Consider the following 21,357-nt stretch of genomic DNA (forward strand, 5'->3'; position numbering starts at 1 on the left):
ACTGAAATGTGTTTTGCTTGTGGCTGCTGGCTCCTTTTGGGTTTACTAGTTCTCCTTCTCCCAAGGAACTCCTCAGCTGGGCCTTCATGGAAATTATGAAGTTACTGCATCAGTGTTTTAGAGTGAAATCGGTGGGGAACTTAAGGCCACAGTATAAATTTCTTGTATGGAAGTAATCAAAGTCATCAGAATAATTAATCTGACCTATTTTGAAATTACTGTTTTATCACAGATCATACTGTCCCTGTGCTAATACCAGAGCTCAGTAGGTGGCTTGAGATTTCCACTGCTCTGCAAGTAGAACAGTGCAGGAGATCTCTGGGAAATGAATTCCAGAGATAGTGTCTGAGGAGCTGTGCGGGTCTGGGTGAGGTGAGCCACAAACAAGTCTAAGGTGAGATAAGGCAGGATCTGAAAGGCCATAACCTGGCTCCTGTGTACTGTGAGTCCATTGAGTCATATATTTTCTCCATTTAGTAGGCTTTATCACACCTGCTGTAGCAGCTGGTATGTGATATTCTCTCCTTAGGAGACAACCTGCAGGCTTCTGCTGGGAGTTTGCCTGTGACTGGCTTTGCTGTTGGATGAGAGGAGATGCCCCAAAGGGAATTCGGGGCAGATGAGAAGCCATAGGAAGTAGCTGGGGAAGGGTGACACTGTCAGGGGTTTGTTGAGGGATACTGCATTCATTTGTTGGGTTGCAAGGCCTCCTTAGCAAAAAGGCAAAAGCTGCTGTGCTGGGCACATTTGTCTTCAACTTTTAACTGGATTAAGTATCTGAGAAATGGATTTTAATGTGGAAAGCTGTTCCTGTCACAGGGGACTATGGTTGTCCTACTGTTCTCACTGGCTGCTACCATGTCCCTGCTGTTTTGATGTACAGAATTATCACAGTTAAAATTGCAACAAGAACTTTTAAGACTTGCTCAACTGGCTTGATTTAGGTTCAACAGCAAACATCTGAGAAATGTGTATATTAGGATTCTTGAGAAAAAACAAAACACTTTAAGCTTTCATCTCTCTACGTTTTAGTGTGCTGATGAGAGGGAGGGCTGGGACATAAGCCTTACATGTGTAAAGTGCTTTGCTTTCCAAAGGAGAGCTTTGTTGGCACTTAGAGATAGTCTGAGTCTCCTGCGTGATGCAGGACCAACCCTTTGGCTTAATCCATCTGAAACTGGAGCTTCCCACGAATCCCTGAAGCTGCTGAAAGCTCTAAGAGTCCCCAGTGCTGTGTTCAGGTGTTCAGAAACAAAAGCCCCTAACCTTCACGTGCATGTGGAAAACTTGCTGTCCCTCTCTTTGAAAAAAATTTGCAAGGTCTTGCTCAGCCAGGAAAGGGCCACTTCTTAGCAAACTGTAATTAAACGACACAACTTTTTCTGTGTGGGAATGTTGCTGTGGAGGAGCAGAGGGTCAGCAGTTGTCTGAGGGACGGTCTGATTCTTGTACAGTAGCAGGTATCCTTCTGAGTTGGTTGTTTCATTGCAATAGTCCTGAGTTCTGGAGCATCTTCTGTAGGAAACTGGGTGTCACACTGAAAATTTAGCTCATGAGTAGCTGTGGGGCAAGCAGGAAAGTGACTCAGCTCTGACCTACAGACAGGAGCTAAACCTAGTTGTAAGAGGAAATGCTAGGTGACTCGATAAAGGTGTTTCTGGAATAAGGATTGATTCTTTTTTTTTTTCTTGTCCTTTGTTTTTGTTTCCACAATCCTCCTCAATAGCTTAAAATAGTTTAAGGACAAACAGCTCTGGGCATGTTCTTCAGATGATGCTGTAACCACTGTATTTAAATACAGTGCTTCAAAACATGGTATTAAACAGTTAACTAGCTGCCATATTATATTGTCTTCCTGGATGAAGCGTAAACCTTGAAAAGACAGCTGCCTTTGCCTTTTAAAATTGCAGAATGGTTGACAAAGACTTAATTCACTTTCTGAACAAGTGTTTTTCTTATGTAACATATAGTGAGTTTTGTTACTGGGAGTTTCCTCTGTTTTTGTTTTCAGCTGAGTTGTGTTTATGTGGGGTAGCGAGCTTGTGACTTCAAAAAGTGAAGTGAAACAGGGCAACGTGGGGTGTTTTGTTCTTACTGGCATTTCTTCCTTCTTGGTGGTATTTTGGTTGTGCAGCATTTAATAGAACGTGGAAGCCTGAATGTCAAGACTTAAATGCATCTCCAGACAGCTGCTATCCCAGCTGTGTGGGTCAAGTCTAATATTGCATGAACTTGTGAGTATGGTTACACGTGGAATTCAAATATTAATGTTATCTCTTGCTTTTTGTGCCCGCCTGGCACTGTGTCCCTCAGCTCTGCTGTGTGGTGGCTGGGGGTGACTGCCTCAGTGATGTGCTGGGAGTGAATCGTCCTTCTGTGCAGCTTCTGCTCTGCTCCCAAATCTTAAATAAAAGAGACTATCAGGACAAAACAATAGAGACAGCATCTTTTCAGATGCCTTCCCAAAAGTTGAGCATAGTTCTATTAACTCTAAGGCAAGGGGAACATCATCAGTTAACGTTTATAGTGTGACTGGAATAGAGTTTGCACAGTCTCAGTGGGTGAAATGAATATTTTTCACATGTACTTTACAGATCCTCAAACTCAACTTGTGCTTGATGCTGCAAAGATAACAACTGTGCCACAGGCTTCTCCAGCCCACACTTCTGGTCTTTGAAGTGGAATTTTTCTCTTTTACACATGTACCAGAAACTGCTGTTGTCTGGAGGAAGCTCTGTTTAACTTAGATCTGTTCGTGTTGACTGTAGATGGCTGAGACAGTTATTTTGGGGCAGTTTCTGTCTGGTTCTCTTATGAGTGAGGAAGTTCAAACTTGACTTTTCCTTGAGGAGAAGGGCAAAGTTTTACATCGTTTTAGTATTTGGGGAGAAGGCGGCCTGAGCCAAAATAAATTTTTAAGCTTGAGTGCTTCCTTACATCTTGATTTTAAACTTGGTGTGCTTCATTTTAAAAATAATAAAAACCTTCAGCCCAAAACAACAACAACAAACCCCAAACCAAACATGCACCCCCTCCTAGAAACACCTCCTCCCAAAAACACAATACCAACCCCAAACCAAAACTCCTTGGCTTGTTTAAAGTTTAAACTTGCCAGTTTAGGGCAGATGGGCACAGAATGAGTTGAGCCAAAGGGGGTATGTGCAAAGGAGGTGAGAAGTGATCTGTATTTGTCAGAATTTCGTGTGCTTTCTATGAAGTAGGGCACCCTGGACATACTTCACTCTTTTTAAGCTTCACTTTGCTGCTGAATGTTTCTTCGCACGTGCTGTGGGAAAGGCTGAAGAACCCTGAAGTGGTTGAGAGACAGCAACCAGGGTATTTTCTGTGGGCACAGGCTGGGAAGTGACACTGCCAGCTGATTTCTGATAGCAGTGGGTTTTGCTAACGCGCGGCGTCGCTCTCCGTGGCTTGGCTGGCTCTCAGTGCCTCTGCTGGGGTGGAAGCACGCCGTGGAGAATGTGAGAACTTCCTGCTGGGATAAGGAACCAAGAGCTCTTCCAGCAGGTGCAGCCTTTAGCTGCAATCCCAAAGGTGTTACGGAAGCTGTTTGCTGCCCTGGGCTTTCAATATTGTCAATCTCAGGGTGAGTAGTTTACTCACGGAGGAGCAGTGGAGAAGGCAGAGCTTTGTTGTCCGTGTCCCACTGCCACCATGAGAGAATTGGGAGGGGAAGCTGTGTTCAAGAATCTCTAATCCATGATGGTGGCTCTGACTGAAATGGAATAATCTTATTTTAAAGGGTGCTCTAAACCACCAAAGCTTTATAAATATTAATTTTGTTCTTTTGTTTCCTAATAAAAGGCTTTTATTCATGAAATCACTATTTATTTATTAACCTGACAAACTAATAGCAAGCTCTCTTCTTTCAGTGTATGCATATGCCATATCACAATTCTGCTTGTCACCGTACATAAGAACTTCATTCATCTTCTTTAAAATGTCATTGATAACAACCTGGCAGTGGCCCAGCTTGGAGCAAGTTAACTACAAAAGGCTGCATTGTGAACCTTTCTGAGAGTACATGCTACATTAAGTCTAAAATTAAAAAAAAAAAAAAAGAGAGAGAGGAAAAATGTGCAGGCTGGTCCGGCCTGATACAACTGCCAAATAGCTTCAAACCTCTGAAAAAACAGAGCTCTGTGTAGAGGAATTCTGGCTGAAAATGGGATAGTTTGGAATGAAGGGTGCATTCTGCTCGCTTTAAAAACGTTGAGGTATGCTAAATTTATAAGCCTCATCCTAAAACAAGAGGGAATGTCTTACTGAACCACAAGCAGCTGAATAAGAACGTGTACATGTCAAGATCTTGTTGTTTCCTTGTGTCTCTCCTTTCTTCAGCTGAATGCCCAGGCTAAAAACTACAGTCTGAAAATAAGTCAGAAGCCTCTGGGAGTTGACTACTAGTAATAGTGTGAGGTAGTTTGTCTTGGTTGTAATAACCTTCCCCGACCCCAGCTGCAGTCTGTCCACCAAGGGTATTTATCCACCTCTAGGGTCACACAGTGTGAGTGGGTTGTGTCTCATACACACTGAAGTTCAAGTGCCTGGTCTTTCTGGAGGGACCCGAGCTGTGTGTTGCTCTTGCAGCCCTGTGTATGGGGCTCCACATTCATGGCACTTCAGTTCCTCTTGCCTTTGACTGTTCTTAAGACTATATCAGATTGTAGCCTGGATGAGGTTGAACAAAATTGCCCTTGAAACAGATGCGGAGCTTGTGAAGTTTCTTGCGAGAAGCTCCTGGGGATCTTTGAAATGGGCCCTGCCCTGTGCTACACGTGAGGGCTGTGTTTCCATACGGCCTCTGATTGAACCAGCAAGTCTCACCCAACAATTTAACAGTTGTGCAGAACGTGAAGCTTCAAGGCATCTTCATCCCAGGCCTTCTGGGAGCGGTGTGAGCGTGCAGTAAATTACCGTTGTTCTCATCCTACGCTCTAGAGATGCGAAGGGCTCAGGCAGGTTGGTGAAGGGCTTGCTCAGAACTGATGGGTGTTTACTCTGATTTCTGAACTGGAGCAGGGACTGCAAGAGTCTTCAGGGGGAAAAAGAAAGCGCTACAATTTCCTGCTGCTTCACTTCTGTGGTTTTTGTTTTGTTTTGTCTCTTTCTTAAGTATAGCGTATGGAGAGCCCCATGGGTTAGGGAACCCTTCAGCTTCATCTTCAGAGACTTTTCGTATGTAGCCTTCTCCTGAAGTCAATGGGCGTGGAGGTAAGCAGTGCTGAGTGCTTTCTGACAACACCACTGCCACCCACTCTGTAGCCTGATGCACACAACACTCCTTGTGTTTGAGCATTGTTTTTTCTCCAAAAAAGTCGCATGCGGTTGCACAATGAAGACACTGCTTATTTGTGTCATGCAAGAATCTGTTCCTACTTGTTGGTACGAAGTGTGAGCATCAAAGTGTGGGGGACTTCACAGATACTGCATGGACACTTGCCACTGGCCTTTGGTGACATCTCTGTATTATGTCAGAATAAAATGTGACTTCACAGTTGGTCTGTGAGTGAACGGGATTTGAACGTAGGGTTGAATGTTACTGCCTGAAGCCTTTGTGCTACTAATGCTCAACACCTTTTGCCCTACTTTTGTTTGTTTATTTTTACAACTAATGAGTTTAGTCTCCTAATGGTTAATCATTTTATCATGAGCAGGTCAGAGTCAGTGAGAGTTTCCTGTTTCCTTGTCTTGCTGTTGATTTCCTTTTCTGTTTTCTCTGTTGAAACAACTTAGTTGCTGCACTCTTCAGTTTCCAGCTAGTGGCTTAAAGCAGAGGGAAAGGGAACTGTCTGAAACAGCCCGATATTCTCACAGAGATATTGACAGCTGGGTCTGGTGACTAAATTGTTATGGTAAAACACAAATTCATTAGTTGATGCTGTTGAAATCCGCTGACTTTTCTGCACTCCTCATAGAAGGCTTTCAAATACCCAGCTGCAGACTGATCCTCTCCAAGCATGTGACACTGACATCAGTCCGAGAAGTGAGGCATTGAACTGCCTCCAAAAATGAGCTCATTGGCTGATATTCAATGCACTGATTTAGCAAAATATTAGCTAATTCAATTACATGGTCACCTGTACGTACCCTTTGAAAGATGGAAATCCATTCCAATTTTAGCTGCTGTCAAATATCAGTGTTACAATCCTAAATTCTTTTTGATAGGATGCTGTGCTCCTCTGTTGGGGGCTGGGCTTGGCAGACCCCATCTCTAATTGCCACTAATTTCCTCCAAGACTTGCCAGTTTCTTTGCTTTTCTTCTCCCTGTACCCCTCCCAATAAGCTATAGGCAATGAGAGTTTGGGATTCTGGTATTAAGCCATCACTTTAAAGCCACTCATAAAACTTTCTTAATTTTCTTATGACTCTCTTGACTTGGTTAAATGGCTGCATAAAAGCACAGCTCTGCCCTTTTCCAGCAGTCTGGGTAGTGGTTTATCTCCAGCCTGACCTGCCACCCAAAGCAGAGTGACAAGTCCTGACCGAAATAAAATCAAACCCTGGCAGAGCCGTCCTGGAGGCCAGGAGCTGGGTGCATCCAGCTTCCTCCTCCCCTCGAGCTGGAGGTCAACAGTGACCACAAACTTCCTCTTAAAACCCACTCAAAGAGCCGGCATTCGGGCAGCGCGTCAGAGCGATGGTGACCCCACATAAACATAATTGCCCGTTATTTTGTAGACTGGAAGAAATTCTGTATTAACCTGTAATTACAGTGGGAGTATGTTCTAGAAGCGAGTGTCTGAGCATCTCAGCATACCCCTGATTATTTATTTATTAATTTGAAACATGGGCATGAGAGAAGCAGTATGTTAGAAGAAGGGTTCATGTGAATTTGTGCAGAAACATCGTTGTCTCCTTCCCCCCACCCAGTATTTTCTGCCTGTTATTGCACATTACAGGATTGTTTGTTTTGGATGCTGTTTCTTGCTGAATAGAAGGCTTTATTGAGCTGGCTGTAATGTAGCTCTTTTCTTTCGAGAAATACTGCTGCTAACTTAAGACAGAGGAAGATGCTGTAACAATATTGCCTGAATTGTGGTCTCTAAATGCGACTAAAGAATTATACTGGGGAAAAACAGAATGGAAAAAGTGCTGATGATGTGTACAGAAAGTTGAGATGATGAGGAGCTTTTAAAAGTCCTAGGTCTAGAGCAAGAAAAGAAGCTAGGTTTGAAGAGCAGGAGAAAAAGCTAGGTTTGAAGAGCAGGAAAAGAAGAGCAAGCAGTAGAAAGTTAGATGGGAAGAACTCTGTTCCTGCAAGAGTAAGTGATCCCTTAGAGCAGCCAAGGAGGCTGGTTGATGTGAACTTTGTGCAAAGTTCAGTGGAGAGCATGCTCTGGTGTCCTCTGTGAGACTGTCTCTTCCTTCTTCTTGTTTACAAGAAGCTGGCGTGTTTTCACAAAAAGCTTCTGAAACATGCTTGGTGGGGAGGAGGGCTGGGATAACAAAATGCTTACTTGCATCTAGAAAGTGAGCTCCAGCAGTGATGTAGCTCATGGCCTAATGAGCTTCAGGAATGGTGAGAAGCGAGGTCTCGGGGCAGGGCTGTGCTGTGTCCTCCTTGTGCCTCAGCACACGCGTTTCTGCAGCCTCAGTCGCATATTTCAGATGCTGCCTCTGCAAAATGATGAAATAAACTTCCGCTTTTCCCAGTAAAATGCCTGTGGTAACACGCCTCACTTAGCTGTTTTAGTTCATCTTTGTTTAACGATAGCAAGAGCCCTGCAGATACACGTAGGGCATGGAAAGGGAGAGCTGAGCCCCATCCAGCCTCTGCTGTTGGGGGGCAGGAGGAGGTAGGGAGAGAGGGAGAGGAGGAAAACAGCTTCCTCCACGCCTGCTTTGATACTGAAGAGCTCTTTCCACTGATTTGAGAAGGGGGTGGGGAGAGAACCAGATGCTCTTAGGAAGTTCATACCATTGTTAATAATGTAATTCACAGATGGTGGTGAAGGCCTTGAAGAGGCTTTCATGCAGTACTTATGCTCTGTAATAGACAGATCATCACATAAGGGCTCACAAATAGAGATGACTTAATCCCGAGGATGAGTCTACAGTGATCTATTTGATAGTGGTCCTGCACATCATTGTAACCTTTATAAACAGTGAAGAGCCTTTGGGATCCCTGAATGTTGCCCATTGCTCCAGGATTGGACCAATCCCTAATTAAATTGTCGGGATAAAATGTTAGTACAGCTTTGAGACTTTTCCAATGAAAGTGGCTCTTGTGAAATAAAAGAAAAAAACAAGTTCCTTTGTCCTGGTACAGAAATCAGTACAGATAGAAGTGTAAAAACCAGTTTGTGCAGTGCCATCTTGTTAAGAGGCAGCTCAGCTTTTATTTCCATTTATCTGGTTGGACTCAGAAGCAGACCTTGCATGTGTTTTCTTCTGAATAGCTGTCAGTACTTCTTGACACCTGAGGAGAAGGATTGTGGGTTGTGTGTCCTCTTGCTATTCAAAAAAGAAGTCACTCTTACTTATAAGCTTTATAGCAAATGAATAGGCTGCTGCTTTTCAAACATACAGAATCAGAAAAGTTTTAGCTCAAGTTTAAGCAATTGAATTCAAATATTTGTATGTTTGTGAGGGGCTTATTGATAAGGTCTTCACTGACTGCTGGCCAACTTTTTATTGTCTGTAAGCTACGTAATTAAAAGCATATATTAGGGACCTTAAGCAATACTAGCTGGGACGGTAGCACTAGCAATCAGAAGTTTCAGATAACATGAGAACTGATCTTTTCTTTGTTGTTTGCTGCTGTCTTATCAAGTGTAGCTCCTCCTTTCCTAAGAAATGTTTCCATAATGGTTTTTATTATTATTCTTAACTTCTTCAAGTTTAAAATGTATTTAGTAAATTGGCTTCTTGTGATGTTTGTCATGTGATGGTTCATGAGCCCTGAAGAATGTGCTCCTGTGACTTCAGCCGTGTATTTGCCCCTACCAGTGCAGGCTGTATCATGTGTTCTTACTGGTCTTGCATTTTGAGTTAAGTAGTGAAGGGGGTGGTGGATGGAAAAAAGGACTATTTCAGGACTAAGCTACCAGAAATTCTCAGACTACTTAATTTGTAATCTTGTTCAATGGTTAAATGCAATCCAGGATATTCTAACGCTTCGATATTTTCACAGAAATGTTTCCAGCATTAGAAGCTGGGTCTTTTTTTCTTACTATCCTCTGCAAAAAGCAGGTTTTGAAAACATGCTTTGGCAAAAGAAATATCTTGAAAACTTGGGGGAAGAGATTGTTTAATTATTTTTTTTTAACACCTTGGTGAGGAGTGTGTGCTTTAATCAAGAAAGTTGGAAATTATCTACTCCCACTTTTTTGCGTGTATCAACTGTGGCATCTGTAAAGCACTATCTTTATTACTGCAGTAAAATGAACAAAGTTGAAATGACCGTATCTGTGCCATGAGTTTACTGTTTCTCCACAAAGGCCAAAGTTTTTGAGCGCTAAAAGTGCTGTTAGTGAGCCTGCCTGCAGCTCCTAGTCCCACTCCCAACGTGTCCATTCCACCTCTGCACGATGGAGGCTGAGCCTTCCGAGGGCTCAAGACTGAGTAGGTCAAACTTCATATTAGGTTTGTTGTAATCAGTCCTTTCAAACATTTGGCCATCCATCTACTTAGCTTTAATTTCCTTCCTTGACACCATGTAATACTGTTTTTCATATATAAGTGCTGCCACTGCTCTCCAGTTCTCTGTGTTCCCCCACCAACGTTGATAGAACAGCTGCTGTTGGGTATAAATCAGTCATCTTAACTCTTTGAGATCAAGGCTTTCCAGGAGAGAGGACTGTCAGCTGAAGTTGTTCAGTGCCCTGAAGTCTCTGCATGTGGATGCCCTGACAGTAAAGCTGTCCATCTTTAGTAGCTTTTATTTTTCAGCAGATGGGCTGTGCTCTGGAGTTCACATACTATTAGACTTCTTTATACTTTTTATGTCTGCGTGGGCTGGTGCATTTCTTCAGATTTAAATCCAACATCAAAGTAACATTGGTTTAATGCAATGTTTTTCGTTTCACCTTTTTTGCCTCCAAGTTGGATTTTATTTTCAGCTCCAACTCTAATATTTGTTGCTTCATAATTTCGGGCTTTTTGCTTGCTCTTCACATTGTTTAAAAAAAACCAAAACAAACCCCATCCCACACACAAAACTCTATTTTGCTTAGCTCATACTGTATTTCCACTTGGCTCAGAAGATGTGGGTTTATGAGCAGAGGGAATCCTCATTTGGCTGGTCACCCGAGCTTTCTGCAAGAGCATTAGAAGGATCTACAGCTTAAGTTCATCAGAAGGCTGACCTGCTCTAGTTTTAATGAGATTTATTATACGTGTACCTTTTGGATTCTACGGCTTTGGTCTTCAAAACAATCTGTATAAACCTGTTAGTAAAAGAAGAACTGTTGACAGAAAACTGACTCTTTATACTCAATCCACCCTAGGTTGAGATTGTTGATCTTTTGAAATTAAAATAATATCCCTTGTGCCACTGGCGTGCAACTTCTCTGTGTTGTTTGGCGAAGTGCTTGTTTTCCTGCTTCCCTTCCCAGCTCCTTCCATCCTCCCTCCCAGGAAACCACATTGATTAAACCCTGATACCGCAGCTCAGGCTTGGAAGAAACAAAAGAAGAAACAAATCTGGATGTTACAGTTGATGGGTGATTGTGTGTGAATTTTATGGATACAGCTGGAATCCTAATAGGAGAGATTGGAGGGCGCAGGGGTGGGTCTTGGCCAAACCCAAGTGTGTATTCTCCCCTAAAATTGCCTTTGGCATTCATGAAAGCTTTATGCATTTAATAATTTGAGCTTTGTTAACTTAAGAAATCTGGGAGTTCTTGACTTGCTCCAAAACAAGTTCCTGTGAACTTTCAGCTTGTGAAATAAGCTACCTCCGGGAGGTACTGGAGGGATGTAGATGTGCAGGGGTTATCGCTGTGCGAAGGCAGGGCTGGAGAGCATGGGCACCATGAGCAGGGAAACTGCTGTCTGGAGTGAGAGTATCTGGGTCATTCTTTTCCAGAGCTGCAGGACACGGGAGATGCTGCAGTAGTCGTTGGGCTTAACTTCTTTCAGTTTGGAGACTTCTGTGGCCATGTTAAAGCCCTGTGAAGATGCAGGTTGACAGGCCTATAGCGGAGGTGGCCAGTGAGCACAGTCATTTGACTTTTTCCATTGAGATTTGGCAAACCCAATGACTAGGTGATCTCCAGAGGTGTGAAGAAGAATGTGGCTTGTCAGCAACGGAGCTCCTTAGCTGTCCTCTGCTCGTGCTGGCTGTTTGTACGTGCAGCACTCGGGTCCGTTGAGGCAAAATGCATCGCTGGGTGTAACGCCTTGCCTTTATTTTATTATTTTTTTTTTTTTTGCGTGCCTATTAATGGAAGCAGAGCGCATAATGTAATCTTAAAATAGCTACTCCGTGAATGCAGAAACATTCCACTTCTGACTAATCGGCCATTCAGAATGAGCATTTAAATATGCACCAGAGACGGAGCGGCGGCTCTCCATAGCTGCTGAATGGAGCTAGAAGAGTATTGCAGCTCAGAGCTGAGCAGGCATCTTGCTCCTTGTCTTCTCTTCTTGCACTGAGATAAGCAGATAGGGGGTAACTGCTTCCAGGCTGGGAAGCAGAATGCACGTTCTGCTCGTTCTCCCTTTGGTTAGGCAAGCAAGCTGATGGGGTTGGTCATTCTCACTACCCCCGAGAGTGAGGACCTTGGAAGGACTAGACTGATAAACAGTCCTCAAAACCACATTTCTCTTTCTCTTGGTTGTGAATGACCAGGAAGACAAAGAGCTTATGGTCCGAGTCCTGGCTCTAGTGCATAGTTTGAAGAGCTTGGCAAGCACCAGGGAGCCCATGTGCAGTGTTTTGTCTCTGCCAGGCTGCTCCGCAGCAGTGTGTGCTGCTCCAGAGCCTCTGCTCCAGCTCCACGATGGGGATAAGAAATGCAGATATGAGTAGGGGCTGCAGGAGCAGGATCCATACAGTCTGTCAGGTCTCTGACCTACAGCTTGTCCCAGCTTAAGGATTTCTTTTGCAACTTCTCACTGCCTGCCCAGAGGAATCATAGAATAGTTAGAGTTGGAAGGACTTTGAAGATAATGTAATTCCAACCACCTTGCTCTGGGCAGGGACATCTTCCACGATTTCTCTGGGCAACCTGTGCCAGTGTCTCACCACCCTCACAGTAAAGAATTTTTTCCCAATATCTAATCTAAACCTCTTTTCCTCCAGTTCAGAACTGTTACTCCTTGTCCTATTGCTACCCTCCCTGATAAAGAGTCCTTCCCCAGCTTTTCTTTAGGTCCCCTTTACATACTGGAAGGGGCTATAAGGTGTCTCCAGAGCTTTTCTTCTCCAGGCTGAACAATCCCAACTCTATCAGCCTGTCATCACGGCAGAGGTGCTCCAACCCTCTGATCATCTTCATGGCCCTCCTCTGGGTCTGCTCCAACAGATCCATGTCCTTCTGGTGTTGGGGGCCCCAGAACTGGACACAATGCTCCAGGTGGGGTCTCTAAAGAGCAGAACAGAGGGGCAGAATCCCCTCCCTCGCCCTGCTGGCCGTGTTACTGGGGATGCAGCCCAGGATGGGGTTGGCTTTCTGGGCTGTGAGCGGACGTTGTTGGCTCATGTTGAGCTTCTCATCCATCAACACCCCCAAGTCTTTCTCCTCAGAGCTGTTCTCAGTCCGTTCTCCACCCAACTTGTATTTGTGCCTGGGATGGAAGGCAGACAGTGCTTTCTTCCAGGGGACAAGTGCCATTGGAAGTGGGTACGGTCAGACCTGTCAGAGACACGCTTCCATACTTCTATACAGCCACTTTTCCTTGCTTTCTCTGTGCTATAGCAACAAATGGGTAAGACTCTTCTTGGGATTCCTTTGCATCTTCACTGAGCGTGTTTTGGGTGCGGGTTTTTTTCCACGTCAGATATACATCTGTGCTGCATTGGGCTGTTGATGCTTCGTGTGTAAGAAGACAGTCGTCGTGGTCTCACCAGCCTCTCCTGGCAGGCTGATTGCGGAGGCTTCAGCACCAAGGGAGCTGCCTGGGTCAGGTCAGCCAGGAAAAGCTTGAAGAAGTGATTTTCTTTCACTGACCAGTGTCCAAATACATTTTCCAAATACTGCGTGGCCTCTATGGCTATAATTGTACAGCCGTCTTATTGAGGGCTGACCTCAAAGGCAAGTTCTCCTCCTAAAAAGGGGGATTTTCATACAAGGGCTTACACTGGTTTAAGGCTGCTTTATCTTAGTATAGCATAAACCTGTTTCTAGTTATCTTAAGGCAGAAAGCGACTGGGGGATTTGGATCGGACTGGATGATTGATTCCTGCTGACTTAAACAATCCATAAGGAGTGGCTTTTGCCCTTACCTAGGTAAGCTTGATTTTCTTTGCTGGCAGAGGCAGTAAGTGCTTACTCTGCTCTCTCCCTTGCAGCAGGACAAAGTTCTGGGAAGTGCTGTACCCTGAGCACCGGCTTCTGCAGCTCTGCTCTTCAGGTGGTTATTTATGCGAGGCACCAGCCAAAGGGAAGGGAGAGTTTTAACTGGATTAACCCCAAGAAGAGAGTGTGGGGATTTAAGAGATTAAGGAACCAAAGGCAGCCAGCAATCACTGACTTAAATCCAGCTGTAAGAGATCCAGTCTCTATGGACTGGAAATACAGTCCTTCCTTACCTGCTCAGTGTTGAGATTGGCAGCGTTTTAACCTTTCAGGTGTTAGAGAAGATGGTCTCAGGGATGCGGGGTGTGTGTAGGGTGTTTTCTCTTAAGACTTGTGTGTTGATGGGAAACTGTTCATAACTGTTCATAAGAGTTCATAACTATTCATAACCTCTTCAAGAAAAAAAAGCTATTGAAGCACTGAGTGCTCAGATGAGATCTTAAAACCTGGCACTCAGGAGGTGTGTTGGTGGCTTGCTCCAATACAGTGAGAACATCTGGTTTCAATAGACTTGTGGCTCTTCAAACTTCACACACTCCCCTGTTGCACCTTCTACCCTTGCCCTGAAGTGTTTCTATCGTCCCATATATATTTTTCCACTCATGCTGTTACGCATCCCCTGCAGGGAAAATCCCAGTAGATTACAGGATTGATAGAAAGATTGGGAGGCGGGGGAGAGATCAACAAAAACCTGTTACTAAGGAGACACGAGTTTTAGCTTTGTGTCTCTCATGGCCAGTCTGCCGAAGGGGAAACAGATGGTACAAAGGAGGCTGGGATTATATAGACAAGTACCACGGGGCCACAAATCTGATACATCTATTGAACCAGGGGTCAGGCAAATCCAGTCTTGTGCCAAGACTGATGTGGTTCCTTTGGCACAGTGTTTCTGTCCTTCTGCCCACTAAAGGCTGTTTTGGACAGTGGGCTTCTAAGTGAGGCATCCCTGCTCCTGGGAATAGTCAGGCTTGGCATGGAGAGGGTGATGGCATCCAGAAAAGCTGTGTGGAAACGTGTCCCCTTCTAACAGGAGGTGCTGTACCCACCGTCAGTGGCACTCACATCCTGAGAGGGGAAAATAACCAAACGTTAACACTGCATTCTGATTGGAGCATCTCCCTTACGAGGAGAGACTGAGAGAGCTGGGACTCTTTAGTCTGGAGAAGAGAAGGCTGAGGGGAGACCTTATCAATGCCTACAAGTATCTCAAGGGAAGGTTGAAGGAGGAGGGAGCCAGACTCTTTTCAGTGGTTCCCAGTGAGAGGACGAGGGGCAACGGGCACAAGTTGGAACATAAGAGGTTCCACTCAAATATGAGGAGAAACTTCTTCACGGTGAGGGTGACGGAGCCCTGGAACAGGCTGCCCAGGGAGGGTGTGGAGTCCCCTTCCTTGGAGATTTTCAAGACCTGCCTGGATGCTCCTGAGTAACATGCTCTAGCTCTAGGCAATCCTGCTTCAGCAGGGGAGTTGGACTAGATGATCTCTATGGTCCCTTCCAACTCTAAAATTCAGTGAAATTCAGTGAAATTCTGCTGTAGTCCAGTTTTTCTCCCGTTACGGATGTCCACGTGTAGGAACGTGACTTCTGTTCGGAGAGAATGGGAGGACGGGTGGTGGCCACAGTCGCTCCTGGTTTTTGACACAGCCTGGCCTTTATGGCAATATAATGTTTCGCAGAGGCTTAAATTTCAGGAGTGATGCTCCCAGCTGCTCGCCGGGCGCCTGCTTGCCCTGCTGCTGCCTGCTCTCTGGAGAGAGACGCGAAACCGCGCCGCCGTTCTGGACTGAGCACTGGGTAAATAAGCAAAGGCAGAATTCATCCCGGCCAAGCAGAAACAGTGCTGGAGCTGCTTTTTGCAAGAGACTTATTAAAATCCCTTTTTCTTGTATCTAACTTCCAGGCTCTAGAGAGTGTTGCAGTAAACAGGACACTGTTTCATGAATAGATGGCGAGTGCTAGATGACTACAGTGCTGGAATTAATAGCTTGACAGCATTTCCTTTTTTCCTCTTCTCTCCTCCTACAGCAATTTGGACTGATACCCAAATAAACAATAACAAATAGATTTTTGGAGGAGCTGGTTGGGAGAAATAACAAAAGTCAAGGGGCACTCGTTATGCAACTCTGTTCTGCTCGTATTTGAGTCATCCAGAAAACCCTGTTCCACTCCTCAGCTTCATTTTCCTTTCTTTTTTTTTTTGTGTTTTTTTGTGGTGGTTTTTTTTTGTTTGTTTTTGTTTTTTTTTTTTTTTGTGTTTTTTTGGGGTGGTTTTTTTTTGTTTGTTTTTGTTTTTTTTTTTTTTTGTGTTTTTTTGGGGTGGTTTTTTTTTGTTTGTTTTTGTTTTTGTTTTGTTTTTTCTTCAATCCCTGTTGGAGGAGGTGTCATTATATTTGCTGCCTTGGTTTTGGTCCCTCAGAAACTGCTTGGACCCTCCTGTCTCCAGTTGGCTGTAGACATGCAGCGCTGAAAGAGTGTAGGCAGAACTGTACTGTGGAGAAACAGTCTACAAGAGCCTATAAACCAGCTTGTATTGGGCAATAAAATGGCTCAGCGTGTTGGCTTAAGTTCCAACAGCATGAGACTAATACCTGGGTGTATTTTTTAAGAAGTGAGTGATTCTGGGTAGTTTATAACTGTTATGTTCCAGTTCTTGTAGCGGTGGTCCCCTGCCAGAAGTGGGGCAGCTGGGAGGCTGTTCTGCACCCTGGGGATGCAGGATGTGAACGAGGAGTACACTTTGTACCTTGTGATTCTCTCTGCAGTGTCTTGCCAGGGAATATCTTCAGGCATTCCTTTCCCTCTGCTCTCCAAAGACTCCACTTTACGTCCTGCATGTACAGAAAGCCATCCCAGCAATTCCTTTTGAAGTTTTGCCTGAAACGCTTGGGTTTGTCTCCCTACCCGAACAGAGGCTAGAGGTGAGGAGACTTTCCTGCCAATTCCTCTTCTGATATAGTCTAAATTCCTGCTGTTAAACCTCGACCAGCCACTTCTGCTCTAGATGTGTCACTGCAGGCTGTGCTCTCCCTCGGATCCAGAATTACGCAATCGAATCCTGCGAGTGCCAGCGCCGACGCTGCCGCATCCAGACACGCTGCACAGCGCAGTTGCTTGGATACATCCTTTCCTTGTTTTTCTCACAAAGTGCTAGGTAACAATTTGCCACCTGTAATTGTACCGTTGAGCACAGATTCAGGTTAAGCAACGTGAAGAATTTGAAATATTAATGACTTCCTCTCCATATTGCTTTTTAGAGGTTGGGTATCGTGGGATTTGAAATGATTGAGTGTTCCTCTGCTCCCTTTTCAGAGCCTTTATTTCACCTTCTTATGTGTTGAATAACTTCCCACTTTGAGAATTTTTTTTCATCCAGAAAATTATCCTTTAATTAGGGATGCAATAGACCAAGGGCCCTAAGTGGCCTGGCTGCTGGTTCTTCTAGTTCAGGTAGGTCATGAAGATTTCTGTGCTGCTCCTAATTCAGCCTCTGTGTCGTACGTTCGTTACGTCAAGGGGAGATTTGCAGGGATTGGATCTCAGAGGAGCTGAGTGGGTGTATGTTCAGGCAGGGAGAAAGATGCTTGTGTGTTACAGCCAGCCCCTTGGCTTTAAGAAGGTAGTACCGAGCTGGTATGGGGTGAAGATGCAACTTAAATGTCTCTCATGTATGGCTGCGTGTGCTTTCCTCTGTGTAGTTTAAGACAAGCTGTCAAAATGAAAAGCCTGTGCCTGGTTATGCTGCTGCTGAACAGGAATTAAGACTTTTTACAAGAGTGATGTGCTGGCACGGCTTCATTCTTCACACAGCTGTGACATAAATAGGAATGGTATCCAGATAGCTCTATTCTTGTTCCATTATGGGATTAAGATATTTCACATATGATGCAGGTGAATCTGCATTGCTTTAGTGACCCTACTATACGTTCTGGGGAAAGAAGAAGCTCTGGAGTTGTAGCTTGAACTGTGCCTGCACAGAGCCCTCCAATAACTCCCTGGTTTTTAATGGAAATAACTGTAGCAGGGATACAAACGAGGCCACTGTGAGTGTGCACCAAGGTAAACTAGATGCTAACAGGAAGATGGCTGATTGCAAGACAAAGACCCTTCCCTTCACAGTGTACCTCCCTTCCTTCCACCTTTCTCCTCCTAAAATAGCCCTTCGGCCTGAGGAGTGGAAACCAAATATTTCCCTTTTTTTAAAAACACATGTAATACTCGTTCATTTCGATGGGAAACTGATTTACTGACTTAAACCAGAAGCTGGTGCTGTGCCTCTGCTATGTCTGTCCTGTGTCCTTATTCCTTCTAATGTGTGACAGTATTGCTCACCAATTATAAAAGATTATGAGCTGCAGTTTTGGGTCTCCAACTTCTCTGCGTATGGCACTTTAGTAGCCAGTTTGCTTTTCAGGAGGTTTCAACCTGGTTTAGTTCTAGCTGTATTTTTAAATATTTTTATTTTTTTTAATGCAGCAGTTCAGGAGACTTTTTTTCCCAGCTGGAAAGGGGCCCAACTTCTAAGGTGAAGATGTCAGCCCTCTGGGTGAGGAGGTGCACGTGGCCATGCTGCTTCTGAGAGCTCTTGGAGGCGTTGTAAGGTTGAGCAAGGGCTGTGTTTGTATGGACAGGTAGGGACTGGAAGAGGGTCTGAGGTGTGAATGTCCATCCTTCATAATTGCCCAGGGACAATTTCATGCATGTAAATGTGTCACCCTGCGTGAATGGATAATGAACAGCTGCTCATTGTGGTAACCTGTGGAGCTGGGATTTCGTTTTAATCACAGACTGTTGGTTGTGTAGAAGCCCTGCCCTGAGATTTGCCAGCGTACACATACATAGCTTTGACTTGGTGGTAGTCAAACTATCCCCTTAACATCAGCAACAGTTCCCAGTATGGAAACTGGAGTTACTGTGCCTGTGCTTATACAGCAAGTGAGTTTTCTCACACTTGTCCCATCACCATAAGCATTTGTTATTGTTGTGGGGAAACAGATTTTTCTAGGCTTTAAGATTTCCAGTGGACAACTTCATTAACTTTGCCTATAAGAAGTGTAAGCAGGTATCTTCAAGGTTCTGGGAGGCATTAAATCTAGCAAAACATTATAATTATGTTAAATATCTGCCTTTTCTCTCATACTTGCACAGCATTGAAAGACTTTCTAAAAGTTAGAGGGAGGGTCTGCTCAGGGAGATAATAGATTTTGATTCCTAGTGTCTGTAAAAGTCTAGAGATGGTGACAACTGATATGCTACGACACAATTTTAGAGGGAAGTTATGTATAATACTCCTTCAGTGCAGGGATATTTAATGTGAATATGTATCTATAATGTTTGTGTTCTTTTTTTCCCCTTGGGTGTGTCTCTGTGATTAAGGCAAAAGCTGTTGTGCTCCCCATCAGGCGAGCTTATTTCACTGCCGAAATTCAATTGACAGTAATCTCCTCTTTAATCTGTTGTTGTGGTGTAGTGTAGCAGGCTGTGTCACACTGTATTTCTCATCCTGACTCTTGTTGTACCAGTTGGAGGCTTCTAATTTTTGTCTTCAAGTGTTTGAGTTTTATTTCTGCAGTTTTTAGCGAGGCCTAATCTAAACAAGGTTTGCATAAATCTCTTTGCTCCAGCGGGAAGATGAAAGCTTTGATAAGGAACTTGTTTTTTTCTCTCTCTAGAGCAGGAGTGCAATGTCTTTGACCTAAATATACCAATTACTGACACAGCAAAGTGATACAGAAAACAATCCGGAAGGAATGCCAACCTCTGAATGAAAACTTGGCTGCAGAAAGCTATTGCTTATGTGGAACCTCAAACGCAGAAGAAATGTGAGGAGGAAAACAGTGTTCATTCAAAACATTTCATGCAAATAGTGATGGGTGAGGGAGAAAGGACTGGAGAAAGCTGCTTGTTTACCCCTTATCCCTACAGCTTTGGAGAGGTAAAAGCACTATGCAAAACACAGCACTGTTCTCCCCCTTCCCCTTTCTGGCCTAGTTTGCTCAGCTTAGCTTTTTGAAGAACTTTCATGTCAAACTTAAAGGCTTCCTGGTAGCAGCTTCTATTTTTGAAACAAGTTTGATGGCAAATGTAAGTATTTCAAAAGGTGGCTATGAGCTAGCTCTCTAGAACATGGTAGGTGACTTTATTAATTAGTTTCATAATTTTTAATAAAGGTTAAGGTTAACCATCTCCAGAGACCAAGGGATTGTGAAGTGAACTGGTTTTCAGTTCAGCTTTGAGACCTATCCTCTCTACGTGAGTACTTGCACATCGCTACCGAGGAGATGGTTTCCATAATATATCAAATAAATCATTTCACACAAACTGCTGCAGATTTTTGGTTGTCTTTATTCTCCATGTTGCAGCTGTGGAACATGCAAACTCTGGCTGCCTTTTTTTTTTTGTGGTTAAATCACTCTTTTTAGTACCAAGCTGCTGCTAGAAACAGCCAGGCTGGAAATGGTACCTGTTAGAGTTCAGCATTCCCCTTCCAGCCCCGGAAACTCTCGCTGATGAATTTGTGTGTAGTCTTGGGCTTCCTGCAAGAAAAAAGGGACCCTTTTGTCAGCCCAGGTTTTCGAGTCAGCTCTTGTTTCTTTTTACCAGCCAGAGTGTTGTTGCTGGCACTTGGGCTTTACTGCAAATGCAGGATGTGTGGGCTTTTTGCTAACACAGTTTATTTAAGAGATTGATAGAACTCAGACTACTGTATAAAAGTCCCTCTATTGCAGAAACGTGTAATAGATATTTGGCAATCTGACTCATGCATTTATCTTGCTTTGTTCCAGCAGATGATTTGAGATTATTGATAGGACCAGCCTGCTGTTGAATAGGCATCTCTCAAACACTTCATCTTGGAAGGTGCTGAACTTCAGTTCTAGGTGATGTCCATGCACGGATCCTCATCCCTTGGACTTCAGGGGTCTCTATTCAGTTGCTTCTTTGGGTACCTAATGCAAGTCCCGTGGAGATGTGGGATACCCCAGGGCATCTCTAATGCCACCGTGTGTCTGTATCAAGAGTTGAGTTGAGCCCTAAGGAACCTGAACGTGCAGTGGATGCTCTTATCTCCAGGTGACTTGTGTTGTGTTAGAGCAAAGGCTGTGGGTGCAGTAATGGCACCCTGAATTTCACTGAATTTCACTGAATTTCTAGAGTTGGAAGGGACCATAGAGATCATCTAGTCCAACTCCCCTGCTGAAGCAGGATTGCCCAGAGCTAGAGCATGTTACTCAGGACTGCATCCAGGCGGGTTTTGAAAATCTCCAAGGAAGGGGACTCCACAACCTCCCTGGGCAGCCTGTTCCAGGGCTCTGTCACCCTCACCGTCACGAAGTTTCTACTCATATTTGGGTGGAACCTCTTACGTTCCAACTTGTGCCGTATCAAGAGTTGAGTTGAGCCCTAAGGAACCTGAACGTGCAGTGGATGCTCTTATCTCCAGGTGACTTGTGTTGTGTTAGAGCAAAGGCTGTGGGTGCAGTAATGGCACCCTGAATTTCACTGAATTTCACTGAATTTCTAGAGTTGGAAGGGACCATAGAGATCATCTAGTCCAACTCCCCTGCTGAAGCAGGATTGCCCAGAGCTAGAGCATGTTACTCAGGACTGCATCCAGGCGGGTTTTGAAAATCTCCAAGGAAGGGGACTCCACAACCTCCCTGGGCAGCCTGTTCCAGGGCTCTGTCACCCTCACCCTCACCCTCTCTGCAATACTCCACCAGGATGGGTTATCCCTGCGTTGGGTAATAGCTGAGGGAGGGTGGTTTTTGTACTGACTTGCTTAATACTTGCTGACACACAAGGAGAGCTCCTGTGTGAAGGAACTTGCCACGCACGGTACAGCTGGAGCCAAACGAAGAAACACCCCCTCTA

The 21,357-nt window shown here is 44.4% G+C and overlaps 1 long non-coding RNA gene across 1 annotated transcript in view; it reads left to right on the forward strand.

Annotated features, from left to right (window-relative positions):
- Positions 1 to 5,139: 5,139 nt before the first annotated feature.
- Positions 5,140 to 21,357, forward strand: part of LOC106894548 — a 33,845-nt gene continuing 17,627 nt past the window's right edge. Inside the window, exon 1 of the long non-coding RNA XR_001413282.1 lies at positions 5,140 to 5,232. This is a non-coding gene — a long non-coding RNA (uncharacterized LOC106894548). The remainder of the gene's footprint in view (positions 5,233 to 21,357) is intronic.

The sequence above is a fragment of the Calidris pugnax genome, unplaced genomic scaffold (genome assembly GCF_001431845.1).
Source record: "Calidris pugnax isolate Ruff unplaced genomic scaffold, ASM143184v1 scaffold133, whole genome shotgun sequence".
Taxonomy (NCBI): Eukaryota; Metazoa; Chordata; class Aves; order Charadriiformes; family Scolopacidae; genus Calidris; species Calidris pugnax.